The 14,335-nt window shown below is 38.4% G+C and overlaps 1 protein-coding gene and 1 pseudogene across 2 annotated transcripts in view; both read left to right on the forward strand.

Moving 5' to 3' along the window:
• UBE3D (ubiquitin protein ligase E3D) overlaps window positions 1-14,335 on the forward strand; it is a 200,386-nt gene that overhangs the window by 157,288 nt on the left and 28,763 nt on the right. The window lies entirely within an intron of this gene.
• Window positions 6,064-9,406, forward strand: LOC110196574 (COMM domain-containing protein 7-like; annotated as a pseudogene).

A 14,335-nucleotide genomic window follows, 5' to 3' on the forward strand; every position in this document is an offset into this window, starting at 1 on the left:
GTTCTTTGTGACCTCATGGACCATAGTTGTCCATAGGCAAAGATCTTGGCAAAGATACTGGAGTGGTTTCCCATTTCTTTCTCCAGTGGATCTTTTTGTCAGACAGTCAGAGGCTAAGTGACTTGCCCAGGATCACACAGCCAGGAAATGTCTGAGGCTGGATTTGAACTCAGATCTTTCTGACTTCAAGCCCAGTGCTCTGTCTGCTGAGCCACCAGCTGCCTCCCAACCAACTGGTACCCTTTTAGAATGTTGACTTGGAGGCAGGAAGACCTGACTTTGAATCCCACTTCAGACATTTAATGAGTTACATGACCTTGGGCAAGTCAGCCTTTTCAGCCTTGGTTTTCCCCATTTGTAAAATGGGTATGTTAACATCTATAGCATTTACCTTCACTGGGCTGTTATGAAAGGAAAATGAGCTAAGGTATATAAATTAATTACTTTGCAAACCTGGATCTATGATTTCATTCACATAAGGAATTCCTAGAAGAGAAAACTCCCTCTGCTAATGCAGATCATAACTTTCTTTGCAATTTATAGAATTACAGAGTTGCCTGGGGCACTGAGAGACTAAATGCCCAGAGGGAGTACCAAGGGTAGGACTAGAACCCAGGTCTTCCTGCCTCTGAGACCAGTTCTCTGCCTCTATGCCATGCTGACTCATGAAAAGTTTAATGTGTTCTGTAAATGTCAGCTATTATTTGCTATCATTATCTCCAAGCCTTGGGTTGTTGGGATTTGGAAAGAAAGCATTTTTCTCTTCTATTTTGTATTCTTTCACTAAGTGGTGTTCAGATGGACTGTGTTCTATAAGCCACGAGATAATTTACTTTTCAGCCATCTCCTACATTCAGACTGTGGGTGTCATCATGCAGAAAGAGAGATGAGTAGGGAGCACCAAATGAGTCAGTGATCAAGTCTTACACCACAGTGATAAATGAATAGATAGTGTCACAAAATCCATTTGTGCTCCTTCTGATTTTTTTTTTTTGCCAAATGTTCTTGCTGTGACCTACTTCTATGGATGTGAAAAATGATTTTGCCATCCTTCTGTGACATTATGGCTGTAGTAAACTGTTCCCAAGTCTCTTGGTGTAGGTGGCATTACTGGGATAAGCATTAATTATTTTCAGACTGCTGATGCATCACCTCTGCGAGGTCTATATTTGTCTTCCAAGTGTGCATCATTGCTCTCTAATTATAGGTGATCTTGTGGGATTAGATTTTTCTAAGTTAAACAAACCAGGGTGACATGCGATATACATTGAAGGATACAATTGAAGAATGTAAGTGAGACATGGCCCTCATTACACAGTGGTCTTTCTCTTATAGGTGTTCCTCTTATTGTATTACCCTTACCGCCATGCTCTTTGACTCTTGTATGTTAACGTTAGATCTATAGAAGGCCCTTTATCAGCTAATATCTGAGCTTGAAAATTGTTGCCGTGATCTGTCTGTGTACTTTTGTGATTCTGTCAACATTATTTCACTTATATCTTTTTCCAAAGAAATAAGAGTCACAAATAAAACATGCATTGTTGGAGGATCTGTGGGAAGTCAGGCACATGTTTTGTTGGTGGAATTGGAAACTGGTTCAGTTTTTCTGGAAAACAATTTAAGCTGCGTGGGAAAAGTTGCTAAATTGTTTGTAACCATTGATGCAGTAATTAGCACAATACCTGGCGCATGGTAGTACTTAGTAAATACTTGTTGATGGACTGTCATTTGATGGACAGATTGATTCCATTAATAGGCAGATTAAAAAAGAAAAATCCCATGGACCCGAATATTTAGAGTAGCCCTTTGTATGGTAGCAAAAACCAGGAGATAAATTGGATGCCCATGATTGGGGAATGACTGAACAAGTTGTAGTATATGACTGTAAGCCTTAAGAAATGACCAGTATTAGAAATTCAGAGAAAAAGATGTGGAAGATTTGTATAAACTAATAGATCATAGAAATAGAGTCTAAAGAACAATATACAGTGACTCGAATCATATAAATGAAAACAGCGCTAAAAGCATGCGAATTCAGTTTAAATGCAGCAACCAGTCTTGGTTCCAGTGGACACATGATGAAACACAAATCTCTACCAGGAGTGGGAGGACTAGAGGCGTGTAATGTTGCAGATGTGGTTAGAAGTGTGGTTCCCATGTCATTCAGTCTTCTTTAAAACTATTTTATTTGGGGGGAAAGATGAGTTAGTGGAAAGTGAACATGGTGCTTAAAAAAAAGGCACCAATAAAACCTTAAAAAAAATTACTGGAAGTCATGGATTGTGCTTTATCACTTAAACACACTCTGTATCAGGGAAAAGTAGGTTAGGAAAGGATGTGTTGGATTTGAAGGGCCTTGAGATGTCTGTGGTTCTGGAGACTGACCCTCTTCACTTCTGTCTTCTTGCGACAGAAGCTGTTTGCAGTAACGGAGTGAAACAAGCCCATGAGTAAGAAAGACTCTATGGTTCAGACTTTGCACACTGAAAGGTAATGGGAGATCAAAGCAGAACTTTCCCTCTGAGCTTTGGGAATAAAAGTATTAGAGATCAAACCATCTTCTAGCCTTGTGTGTTTGATTACTGAATAGTAACCAAAATAGCATGATATACTATGGTGCTGAAGTTGGAGTCCGAAGAAACTGATTTGAGTCCTGACCGAGCGGCTTCCTGTGGAAACTTGGGCCAGTCCGTCACTTAATCACCTTGGAGTCTCAGTTTCATTGTCTGTAAAATGGGGACAATAATATTTACATTGCTTACCTCAGAGGCTTGTAGTGAGTATAGATCAGTCAGTCAATCAATCGGTCAGTCACCAAGCACTTATTAAGTACTTAATGAGATGCTAGGTACCGATCTGACCAGGTCACCCTCCTACTCAATAAATTCCAGGTTCCCTGTCACCTTCAGGATCTAATATAAAATATTCTGTTTGGGACCAAAACCTCTCATAACCTGTCCCCCCGTCTTCCCATCTTCTTGTACTTTACTCCCCAACATGTACTTTTTGATCCAGTGACACTGGCCTCCTGGCTGTTCCACAAACAAGACCCCAGGGGCTCCACCTCTGGGCTCTGGGCATCTTCTTTGACTGTCCCCTGCCTGGAATGCTCTCCCTCTTCTTGTCGGTCTGCTGGCTTCCCTTAAGTCCCAACTAAAATCCTAGCTTCGGCGAGAACCCCTTTCTAACTTCTTTTAATTCCAGTGCCTTCCCTCTGCTAATTATTTCCTATTTATCCTATATGTCACTTGCTTTGTACATATTTGCTTGCTTATTGTCGCTCCCCCATTTTATTGTGAGCTCCTTGAGGGCAGGGATTATAGCTTGCATCTTTTTGTATCCTTAGTGCTCCACACAGTATTCAGCATGTAATGTATACTTAATAAATGCTTATTGATTGACTGGGGATATCAAGTCCAAAAACAAACAGCACCTGCTCTCAAGTAGCTTACATTCTATTGTGGGTGACATGATGTGTGCGTGTGCACGCGTACATTTGTTACCCCCCACACACATGGATAAAGACACGTGTGTGTATGCATATACATATGTGTGCATACATATATACATACATACAAAAGAATGTGAGGGAGAGAGAGAGAGAGAGAGAGAGAGAGAAAGAGAGAGAGAGAGAGAGATGTTGAGGGGTAAGGCACTAGGGAAAAGCTTCATGTATAAAGTCATGCTTGACCTTAGCTTTTAAAGAAGCTAAGGACTGTAAGGAGTGGAAATGAAGAGAGGAGGTATTCTGGGTTTTGGGGGACAGCCTATCTCAAGGCAAGGAGATGGGATAATGGAGTGAGGAACAGCAAGGCCATTTTGGTTGGAGCAAGAAGTATGTCAAATGCTGAAAAAGTGGGTTAGAACCAGGTTTCAAAGGGCTTTAAATGATAGAGGAGAGCATATAAAATTTTATATTCATACATGCATACATAGATACATACATATGCACATATAGTTACACAAGGTGGCCCCATGAAAGATATCATGTAAGGATTCTGCTCCTCATTTCACATGTGAGGAGACTGAGGGATAGAGTTTAAATGCTTTGCCTCAGGTCATACAGCTAGTAGGTGTCCAAGCAAGGATTCACAGTCTGACCTTCTGACTCCATTGCCAGGATTCTGTACTCTATGCCACACTGATAAAATGTTGAGTTATGTCTTCCTAGGTAATAGATTTTTTTTAGTTAAGTTTTTTTTTCTTTTGGTGAGTCAATTGAGGTTAAGTGACTTGCCCAGAGTCATACAGCTAATGAGTGTTATGTGTCTGAGGCTAGCTTTGAACTCAGGTTGTCCTGACTCCAGGGCCAGTGCTCTATCCATTATGTTCTATCCCTAAATTTTTTTTTCAATTATCAAGCATTAATATTTTTTCTGTCTCCCCTCCTCTTACACACACACACACACACACACACACACACACACACACACACACACACACACGATTTAAAAAAAAAAAGACAAAAGACTTGTAGCAAATGAGCATAGTCAAGCAAAACATATTCCCATATTGGCCCTGTCTCAAAATGTGTCTCATTCTGCATATTAATTCATAACTAGATAGCCTATTTTAGTATATACTGTATGCCATTCCTAAACCTCAAAACCATTTTAATACCATTTAAAAAATACCATTAAAAATTTTAAATTACCATTTAAAAAATCTTTTAAAAAATTCAGGAAACTATGTCCTCCTGGTAGAATGAATGCATCAAATCTCCACCACTCCCTGACCCCCAAAACACACACCCTACTGTGGAGCAGATGTTTTCCCAAAGGTACAACTGCACAGTCTGGTGTTGCTGAGTTTCCAGACAGAATTTCACTAATGGACTTCATTGCTTTTAGTCCTGAAATCCTGGAAAAGCTACTCAAAGGGAGGAGGCAGGAATAAAATATTGGAGTTAAAGGAGAGAAGTAGATATTCATCCAGAACTTGATGTAAGAGCAGTGTTTATTTTGGGGGAACTGAGGCTTCTAGTTTGTCCCATCATAAATTAAAAATGAGTGATAGTGAACAGAACAAGAAAAATGAGCTTAACAGCATTTAGACACATGGAAGAATTTCACAGACCGCTAGGTGGCATAGTGGATGGAGCGCTGGCCCTGGAGTCAGAAAGGCTTATCTTCCTGAGTTCAGATCTGGCCTCAGACACTTACTAGCTATATGACCCTGGGCAAGTCATTTAAGCCTGTTTGCCTCAGTTTCCTCATCTGTCAAATGAGCTGGAGAAGGGAATGGCAAACCATCCAATCCCAAATGGGTTCACAAAGAGTCTGACGTGACTGAAAAATGACTCAACAACAACAAAGAATTTCATGGCTTGCTTGGAGAGTGGTGAGGAGTATGGAAGGAGGAAATAGTTTCCCCTTCTCTGGTGAATTTTCACAACAGACTATTAACAGCCACCTCTCTTAGGTGATGTCAGTGCAGTAACTCCTTAAAAGGGCAACCTGAGATTCAGGTGAGACTTATTGCTTCTGGACATACCAGTAAATGTTAGGAATGGATTACGGGTCATTTGTGGAAAGACAAATCTGTGTGAAAGGCTGTCTTTGTGACCTTGGGGAAGTCACCTCTGCGGGCCACAATTTCTTCATCTATAAAGTGACCTCTGATGTCCCTTCCAACTCTAGATTTATGATCTATACCCACTGTTGTATGATGGGATGGTATGAAGCTCAAATTCCTCAAAGGAAGAAATATTGAATTAATTAAATTGTGTTACAGATTGAGGCAACACATTTATTAAGCATCTACTATGAGTCAGATACTGTGTTAAGCCCTGGGAAACAAAGAAAGGGAAAAAGATTGTCTCCACTTTCAGGAATCTCGCAGTCTACTGGGGAAGACAACATGCATATAACTATGTACAAATAAGCTAGATACAGGTGAATGGGAGATAATCACAGAAGGAATTTACCTGTTTTCGGCCAACTTCCAAGTAAATAAAGTTAAAGTGGATGCCTGTCAATTGGGGAATGCTTAAATAATGTGCTTGAATGTAACAGAATATTGCTGTGCTGTAAAAAATGACAAAAATGATGAATGCAGAGCAACATGGGAAGACGTATACGAACCGATGCAGAGTATGGTAAACAGAGCCAAGAAACAACATTCATAGTGACTACAGTCGTGTAAATGGAAAGAACTATCACAGAACAATGGAAAAGTGAATATCAAAAAATTACAAAGAGTAAACACTGCCTTAAAGAAGACATGAGAAAACTTCCCTTCCCTGTTGCCCCACTGACTCCTTTGCAATGGTAGCTGGTCACAGGTGTCGGACATTGCATATTTTTTCAATGTATTGATTGGTTTTTGCTAGTTTTTTGCTTTTTAAAAAATATTATTAGTGTTATGATACAGTTTCTGGTAAGAGAGAGGGAGAAGGAAACAGGAATTTAGGTGAAGTAAAAACAAAAGTTATTAGTAAATATCTATTTTTTATAAAAACTAAATTGGTTAGTAGGCTTCTACTTTCCAGTGAAGTGGCTCAGTGGATAGAGTAATGGACTTGGGGTTAGGAAGTCCTGAGTTTGAATCTTGCCTCAGGTACTTAATAGCTGTGCTACCCTGGACAAGTCATTTAAGCTCTCTCAGCCTCAGTTTCCTTTTCTATAAAATAGGGGTAATAATAGCACCCAACTTAGAGGGTTGTTTTGAGGATCAAATGAGATAACATACGTAAAGCACTTTGTACACTTAAAGTAACATATAAATACTAGCCACTAGCACCACCACCGTCAATACCACTACTACCATGACCACCAATATCACTACCACCACCACTACCACCACTACTACCACTTTGGTGAAAACTTTTTTTTTCTGTGTTAGGAATATAGTTGCTGGCTTGCTACTGTCTGCCAGAGTAACTTAAAAGGAAAGGGTTAAGAGTACGTGCCTGGTTCCATGCTAGCTAAACCTATGGCTCTGTTTCTCCCCCTCCTTCATGGAACAGAGGAACCAGGGTAGAACATTCCCAACTAGTTCTCAGTGACTGTTGTTGCATGCTGCAAGACAGGCGTGAGCCTTCATGTTTTCCTTTCCCTAATAGATTCTGTTCCATATGTACTTCATCAGACTTATCCCTGATTTTTCCCAGTGGTTATTTGAACATTACCCTGAGGCCAAGGTTAAATATCTAGGGTAAATTTAAAACATACTAAAGTTGGGTTCTAAGAGAAGAGGGAAAGGGGATATGGGCAGAATGATTCTTAGAAAGAAGAGCAAAGTGTTTAAAATGTTTTTTAAAATTTTATTCCAAATTCTTTTTCCCCCTCCCTTGACTTACTATATTTCTCAGGGACAGATGCCTTTTTCTTAGGAAGAAATTTGGTTCTAAATGATAAAAGGGTTAGTCAAATATGTTCTTTTGTTTTCTTCTCTTTTCCAAACACCCTCTGAAGCCTATAGAGTGTTTTCCCCCAGAGAATCCAGAAATAACTCTACCTAATTAACTCGACAAGGGTACAAAACCACTTTGATTCTTTTTGAGGTGACTTGGAACCCCCACAGCCTCCTAACAACATGTAGTCCTGCATCTTCCTCCTGCCATGGTGAGGTGAGCATATTAGCAGCAAGAATTGGTTGTCACAACACAAGACAGTGAGTCACCTGTATCATTCCATGCCCAAGGGAGTTTCTTGGACCTTTATTCTGAAGCAGACACTTCTCTCTCCCCGTTTTCATTTTCCCTTTACTTATAGAGGATTGTTCTTGCTGATTAAAAAAGTTTGCTAGCTGAAAAGATCACTTTTCCCATCCTTATTTGCTGATAGCAGAATTTAGCTTTTTTCTTTTGAACTCCAGTAGAAAAGAAAAGAACATAGTGAGTTGCTTCAGGGCTTATCTATTAGCTTTATCTTTTCCTGTCTCTAGAAGACAAAAAGGTTCATCTGGGAAAGGTTTGGGGTATAGTTTTTTAAAGCCAATAGTTAAGAAAGCTCTTTTACTCATTAACGTGTGTGTGTGTGTGTGTGTGTGTGTGTGTGTGTGTGTGTGTGTGTATATGTATATATATATGTATATGTATATGTATACATGATGCTGGGACAGCCTAATTACCTCAGTCCTCTTGGCCAATTTTTGACATGGATGGAGAGTAGAATCCTAGCATTGTAGAAGTTAGAACAGAAGGGACCTTCAAGGTCATCTAGCCAAGGGATTCTTAAGCTTTTTTAGTGTCAAACATCAGACCCTTTGGCAGTCTGGGGAAGTCTCTGGAATGATGTTTTTAAATGCATAAAATAAAATACATAGAATTACAAAGAAGGTCAGTTATTGTGAAGTACAGTTATCAAATATTTACAAAAAGAGTTCATGGATCCCAGCTTGAGATCCCTTGATCAAGTCCAACTGCCCTGATTTTACAGTTGAATTTCTTGCCTAAGATCATACTGCTAGTTAACGGTAGAGCTGCAAACTGAACTCTATGTTCAGTCATTTTCAGTCATGTCTGGCTCTTTGTGACCCCATTTGGGGCTTTCTTGGTGAATATACTGGAGTGGTTTTCCATTTCCTTTCTCTGGCTCCTTTTACAGATGAGGAAACTGAGGCAAACAATGTTAAATGATTTGTCCAGGGTCACATAGTAAGTGTCAGAGGCCAGATTTGAAACTCAAGAAGATGAGTCTTCCTGACTCCAGGCTGGGTGCTTTGTACACCTTGCTGCCCCAAACTCTTTAAATATGACCCCATATCCAGCTTTCTTTCTACTGTGCTGGGCTAATGGTGGTGATCATGCTGGAGATTAATGGGAAGATGATGTTTGGGGTATGTATATGTGTCTAAATGACACACTAGATGGCATGGCACAAAGTTCTGGACCTAGAGTCAGGAAGACCTGAGTTCAAACTGGACCTTCTCAGCAGAAGGTGATATTTAAGTTGAATCTTGAAGAAAGCCCAGAATTTTAAGAGTCTGAACAGTTTTCAATGCTGACTGAAGTGATTTTCTATTTCTTGATTCAGTCCAAGGGGGTTGAAACATTTCTGGCTAAAAACTGTCTAATTTTGCGTCAGATCAGCTTTGGACCCTTAAAGAATATGATAAGGACCGATTGGTTCCTTGAAGAAGAGAATGATTGTAGAGCAGGTCAGAGCAGATTTTATTACTCTGCATCTTAGTGAAAAGAAAGCCACTTATTTTTCTGAGAATTGGGAGCAGAAGTCTCTTGCATGATGGTCAGTAAGACAGACATTGATGATTAATCAACTTGTAGATATGGAATGGAGATTTGGAGTGACATCAGGGAGCAGTGAACTGTAGAAATTGGGAAGTGTGTTTTTTTTTTAACAATTGATATTCCTGGTTGAAAAAGGAAACCAGACCTAAAGTGTATATATAGTTAACCCTACCTCAGTTCTATAGCTTCCTGAAGGAGATGGAACTTGTGTGAGCCCAGCATGAAGTGTTTCTGCTACAGGAGAAATAAGAAGGCTCAGAGGGATAACTTAACTTTTATTTTTGTGGCCAGCTCTGCATAGCTCAAGGGCTAGGATGTTCCCAGAAAATGCTGCAGTCCTGTATTAGAGAGTCCAATACAATCACTGCATAAACTCAAGATTCGTGAAAAAACTAAAAAAAAAAAGTCACAAATATTTGAATCATAGTTGTCCTACTTTTGAAAAAGGGGGAAAAAATGGGACCAGTTTTGACATTCCTCCTTTCCCACCTTCCAGAACTCCCATTTCTCAAATTCTCAGATTGCAAAACAGAGTTAATGGCAAATTAGGAAGGGGGCCCTACTATCAACATCTTGAGATCCAGCATCTGAAATAAATTTTTTAAAAATGCATTGATCATAGTTAGGGAATTCTACCATATGAAATCTCATTTTATTGAGGTACCTGTATGTAAACCCAATATGTCTCCTGTTTCAAAGCCTTCTGTTCTTTGGAGACATTGACTCTGTCACTCCTTTCGCATTTACTCTGTGATGGTTGACATCTTCTGAGCCTCCTTAGGACTCTTTTCTTTGGCTGTGTTGCCACTGAACAGAATTTTGTCTTATCAGCGTGTCCAGATTCAAGCAGAGGGCTTGAAAAAACAAAGTGGGACTCAGAGATTTATTAGCTCTGTGATTCTAGGCAAATCATTTAACTGCAGTCTGCCTCAACTTCCTTATTTGTAAAATGGGGATGATAATAATAGCACCTACCTCCCAGGATTGTCATAAGGATAAAATGAAATAAAACACTTTGCGAACCTTAAAGCATTGTATAATGCTAGCTATTGTTATTGGTATTCTTATATACATACCTGTGATAGAATATGGATATAAATATGTTTTTAATGTAGTAGAGAGGCAGGAGTAATTAGAGATCATAAGCTCCTGGAGTTTAATGGCCATAAGTTATTGATCATTGTTTTCCACTTGAGCCTCGCATGTGCTTTTCTTGTAGTAGACACACGTTTGTGGAATTGAAAATGGAAGGATCACTTAAACAGAACCAAAGTAGAACCATGACCTAGGTGCCCCTTTCCCTTCATGCTTTAACAAATTCATAACTATACCACAGAACAAACATAAACAAAAACCCAAAACAAGCAATAAAGCAAAAATTTGGGAAGTACTGATCTGTCTTTTCACTTGGAATGGTCTATTAATTTTTTTCCATATATATTTTTCTATATATTCTTTATACAATGACAATATTCTACTGACTTTGCTAATGTAGGCTTCAGGGCAAAAGGGACAAGAATCAGCAGAGTCTAACCCTACTTGTGGCCCAAAGCCCCTTTACTCTGTAGGGAGTCTTACTGTAAGTCTACCATAGTACCTCCAACTTGACCATCCCCCATTCAGTAGATTTGCTGCAAGTCCATTTTTTCATTCATTTCCTTGTAAAGCTGTGATAGATCTAGCCAGTTTGTGACATCCCTCCTTTCCTACTTCCCTTTTCTTCTTCCCCTCAATAAACTGGAAACATTCAAAAGAAAAAAAAATTTTTATTTTTTTTCCCTAAGACTTTTTGTTATTCTCCCCAAATTGGTAAAATTGTGTATATACATTTAAAATATATTGTGTATATTTCAAACTTCTCCCAGTTCTCCATTCTCAGAAAAACAACAAGTTAATTCAGATTTTGTTCTTTGGCCATAATTTACTAGAATAATATATCTGTTACCCTGTCCCATTAAAATTTTATAATTTCTCTATCCTCTTCCTGAGCATTACTTAAATGTCTGAATTGCTAGTCCATGATAAACTTTTATTTGACAATATATGCAATATTCTATATCTTTAAAAAATAAGGTATAGGCATTTAGGTGGTGCAGTCAGGAAGAGCCAGGGCTTAGAGTCAGGAAGATCTGAGTTAAAAAGTGGCCTCAGATACTTAACTTTATTACCCTGGGTAAGTCATGCTTCATTTTCCTCAGCTGTGTATTGGGGATAATAATAGCACTTACCTCCCAGGGTTATTATAAGGATCAAATGAGGCAAAATGCTTATTAGCACAGTGTCTGGCTCATAGTAGGCACTTAATAAATGCTTGTTTCTTTCCTCCCTTCTGTAAACAAGAAAGGGAAGTGCATATTTTTAAATCTCTGGGACCGAGGTTGCTCATTATAATTACACAGTATTTAGTTTCAGTTTTTGCTATCGATGTACTTTCCATGTATTACTGTGTTAACAATTGCTCTAGGAGTCCAGATATTCAACTAGCTCTGAATTCGTCTAACTGTACTGTTGTCCTATTCATAGCTCTCCATCTTTTCTATAAGAACAATATAAGATATTTTATCAAATACTTTCCTAAAATGTAGGTGACCAGTATTTGTAGCGTTTCCCTGATCTACTGGTCTATTAGCCCTGTAAAATTTAAAAAAAAAAGGTAACTAAGATTAGTCTGGCACTATATGTTTTCTTATTGATTTTTCCCTATTTTTATATCACTTTCATTTCCAAATGTCTTTCTCCTGTTTCTTCTTGTCTAGTGAGTCCTCTCTTGTGACAAAGCTTTTTTTAATCAATAAAAAAAGCAGTTTAACAAAACTAACCAACATATTAAGTCACACCATATGTTTAATGTTCAATACCCATAGTTCCTCACTTTTGTAAAGACTGAAGAGGAGGGAGTTTTTCCATCTCTCTAAGGCCTAACTTGGTCATATTTCTGTAGCACTTTGTTTCATTTTTTGGGTATTTCTATTTACTTTGTTATAGTCATCGTATTTATTGTCCTTGTTCTGTTTATTTTACTTTGCATAAATTCACCTATGTCTTCCCCTATTTTTCTGAGTTCTTAATATCCATCATTTTTTAGGGACTAGTGATTTTCTGTGTTAATTATGTGTCATGTGAATTTGTTTAGGCATTCCCCAATATACTTTGCACCTAGTTATGAAGGAACAAAATCTCAAGGGAAAGAATATTTTTAAAAAGTAGGGATGAAAGGGGAATGGCACTTCCCAACCTCAAATTATATTAGAAAGTATTAATCATCCAAAATATTTGGTACTGTTTAAAAACAGAAAAGATCAGTGGAATTGGCTAAATAAGGAAAAATTGGGAACAATCAAACTCAATAACCCAGTGTTCAATAAACTGGAGAACACAATTACTTGGGAAGAATTTACTTTATAAGAACTTCTGAGAGAACTAAAAATTGGCAGAAATTAGCTTCAGAACAACATTTTGCTCCATGTCTCACAGTAAATTCAAAATGAATATGCAAACCAAATGTTAAAGATTACATCATAAGAAATTGAGAACCTGATAAGATGATAGTGTCATGTTCCAGGAACAGCAAGAAGATCAGTGTTGCTGGAATGTAGGGTATGTGGAGAGGAGTAAAGTATAAGAAGGCTGGAAATGTAGGAAGGAACTACGCCATAAAGGGCTTTCAAGACTAAAGAGAAGATGTTATGCTTGTTCTTGGAGGCAGTAGGGAGCCAATGGGGTTTTTGAGCAGGGGAGTGACATGGTCAGACCTGTGCTTTGGGAAGATCACTTTAGCAGATGAGTGGTGGATAGACTGGAGTGGAGAGAGAATTGAGACAGGGCAACGCACCAACAGACTATTGAAATGGTCCAGGTGTGAAGTGATGAAGGTCTGTACCATTGTGGTGATTGTGTCAGAGGAGAGAAGAGGGCATGTGCAAGAATTGTTGCAAAGTTAAAAGTGAATGGACTAGAATATGTGGGATCAATATGAGTGAGAAGTTGAGGATGACACCTAGGTTGTGAACCTGATGATGCCTTCACTAGTAGTGGGGAAGTTCAGAAGAGGGGGAGGGGTTTTCTTTTCTTTTTTCTTTTTTTAAGAGGCAGTCAGGGTTAAGTAAGGCCATATTTGAACTCGGGTCCGCCTGACTCCAAGGCTTGTGTTCTGTGATCTTGAGGGGAAAGACAAAGAGTTCTGTTTTGGACATGTTGAATTTAAGATGTCTATAGACCATCCAGTTTGAGATGTACAATAGAGAGTTATGAAAGACTGGAGATTAGAATAGATATTACTGCTGGATAATTATGTCTTAGCATCATATTCAGAGAGATGATAATTTAATCCATGAGAGCTGATGACATTACCAAGTGAGATAGTATAGAGAAAGAAGAGAAGGTAGCCAAAGATAGATACCCATAGTTAGTGGGTTAAGATAGAAGGAGAATTCCCATATGTCCTAACATATTCCTTTTTTTTGTTTTTTGTTTTTGTGGTTTTTAAAAAAATTTTATTAATTTATTTTGATTTATCAACAATCACTTCCATATGCTTTTTGAGTTTAAAAATTTTCTCCCCCTTCGTCCCCACCCCCCTCCCCAAGATGGCACACAGTCTCATATAGGCTATACGCTAAAATATTCTTAATAACAGTTTTGTTGGTAGCAAAGAACTAGTAGGTACCCATCTATTGGGGGATAACTAAACGAATTGTGGTACAGGATGGAAAATTATTGTTCCTTAAGAAATAATGAATATGAAGAATTCAGAATAGCATGAAAAGACACAGATGAACTCAAGCAAAATGAAGTAAGCAGAATTAAGGAAATAAATTACACAGTAACTATAACAGCATAAATGGAAAGACCAAAAAAAAATGAAACTAGCTCTTTGTAATTATAATGGCCAAGTTTTTCCCTGGAGAAGAGATGGAAGAATGCATCTCCCTTTGTAAAGCTGGGACCATATACTGTGTGACTAGGTTGATATGTTGATTGGTTTGGCTATCCTGGTTTTTTTTTTCCCCTCTTAAAAAAAAAAACAAACCAAACAACCTTTTATAAGGGATGGCTCACTGGGAGGAGGGGAAGGGAGAGATATATTTAGAAATGAATGTGACTATTCTAAGCACTGGGGATACAGAAAGAAGAGATAGACCT

This window comes from Phascolarctos cinereus, unplaced genomic scaffold, assembly GCF_003287225.1.
Source record: "Phascolarctos cinereus isolate Bilbo 61053 unplaced genomic scaffold, phaCin_HiC Scaffold_5;HRSCAF=322, whole genome shotgun sequence".
In the NCBI taxonomy this organism is placed as follows: domain Eukaryota; kingdom Metazoa; phylum Chordata; class Mammalia; order Diprotodontia; family Phascolarctidae; genus Phascolarctos; species Phascolarctos cinereus.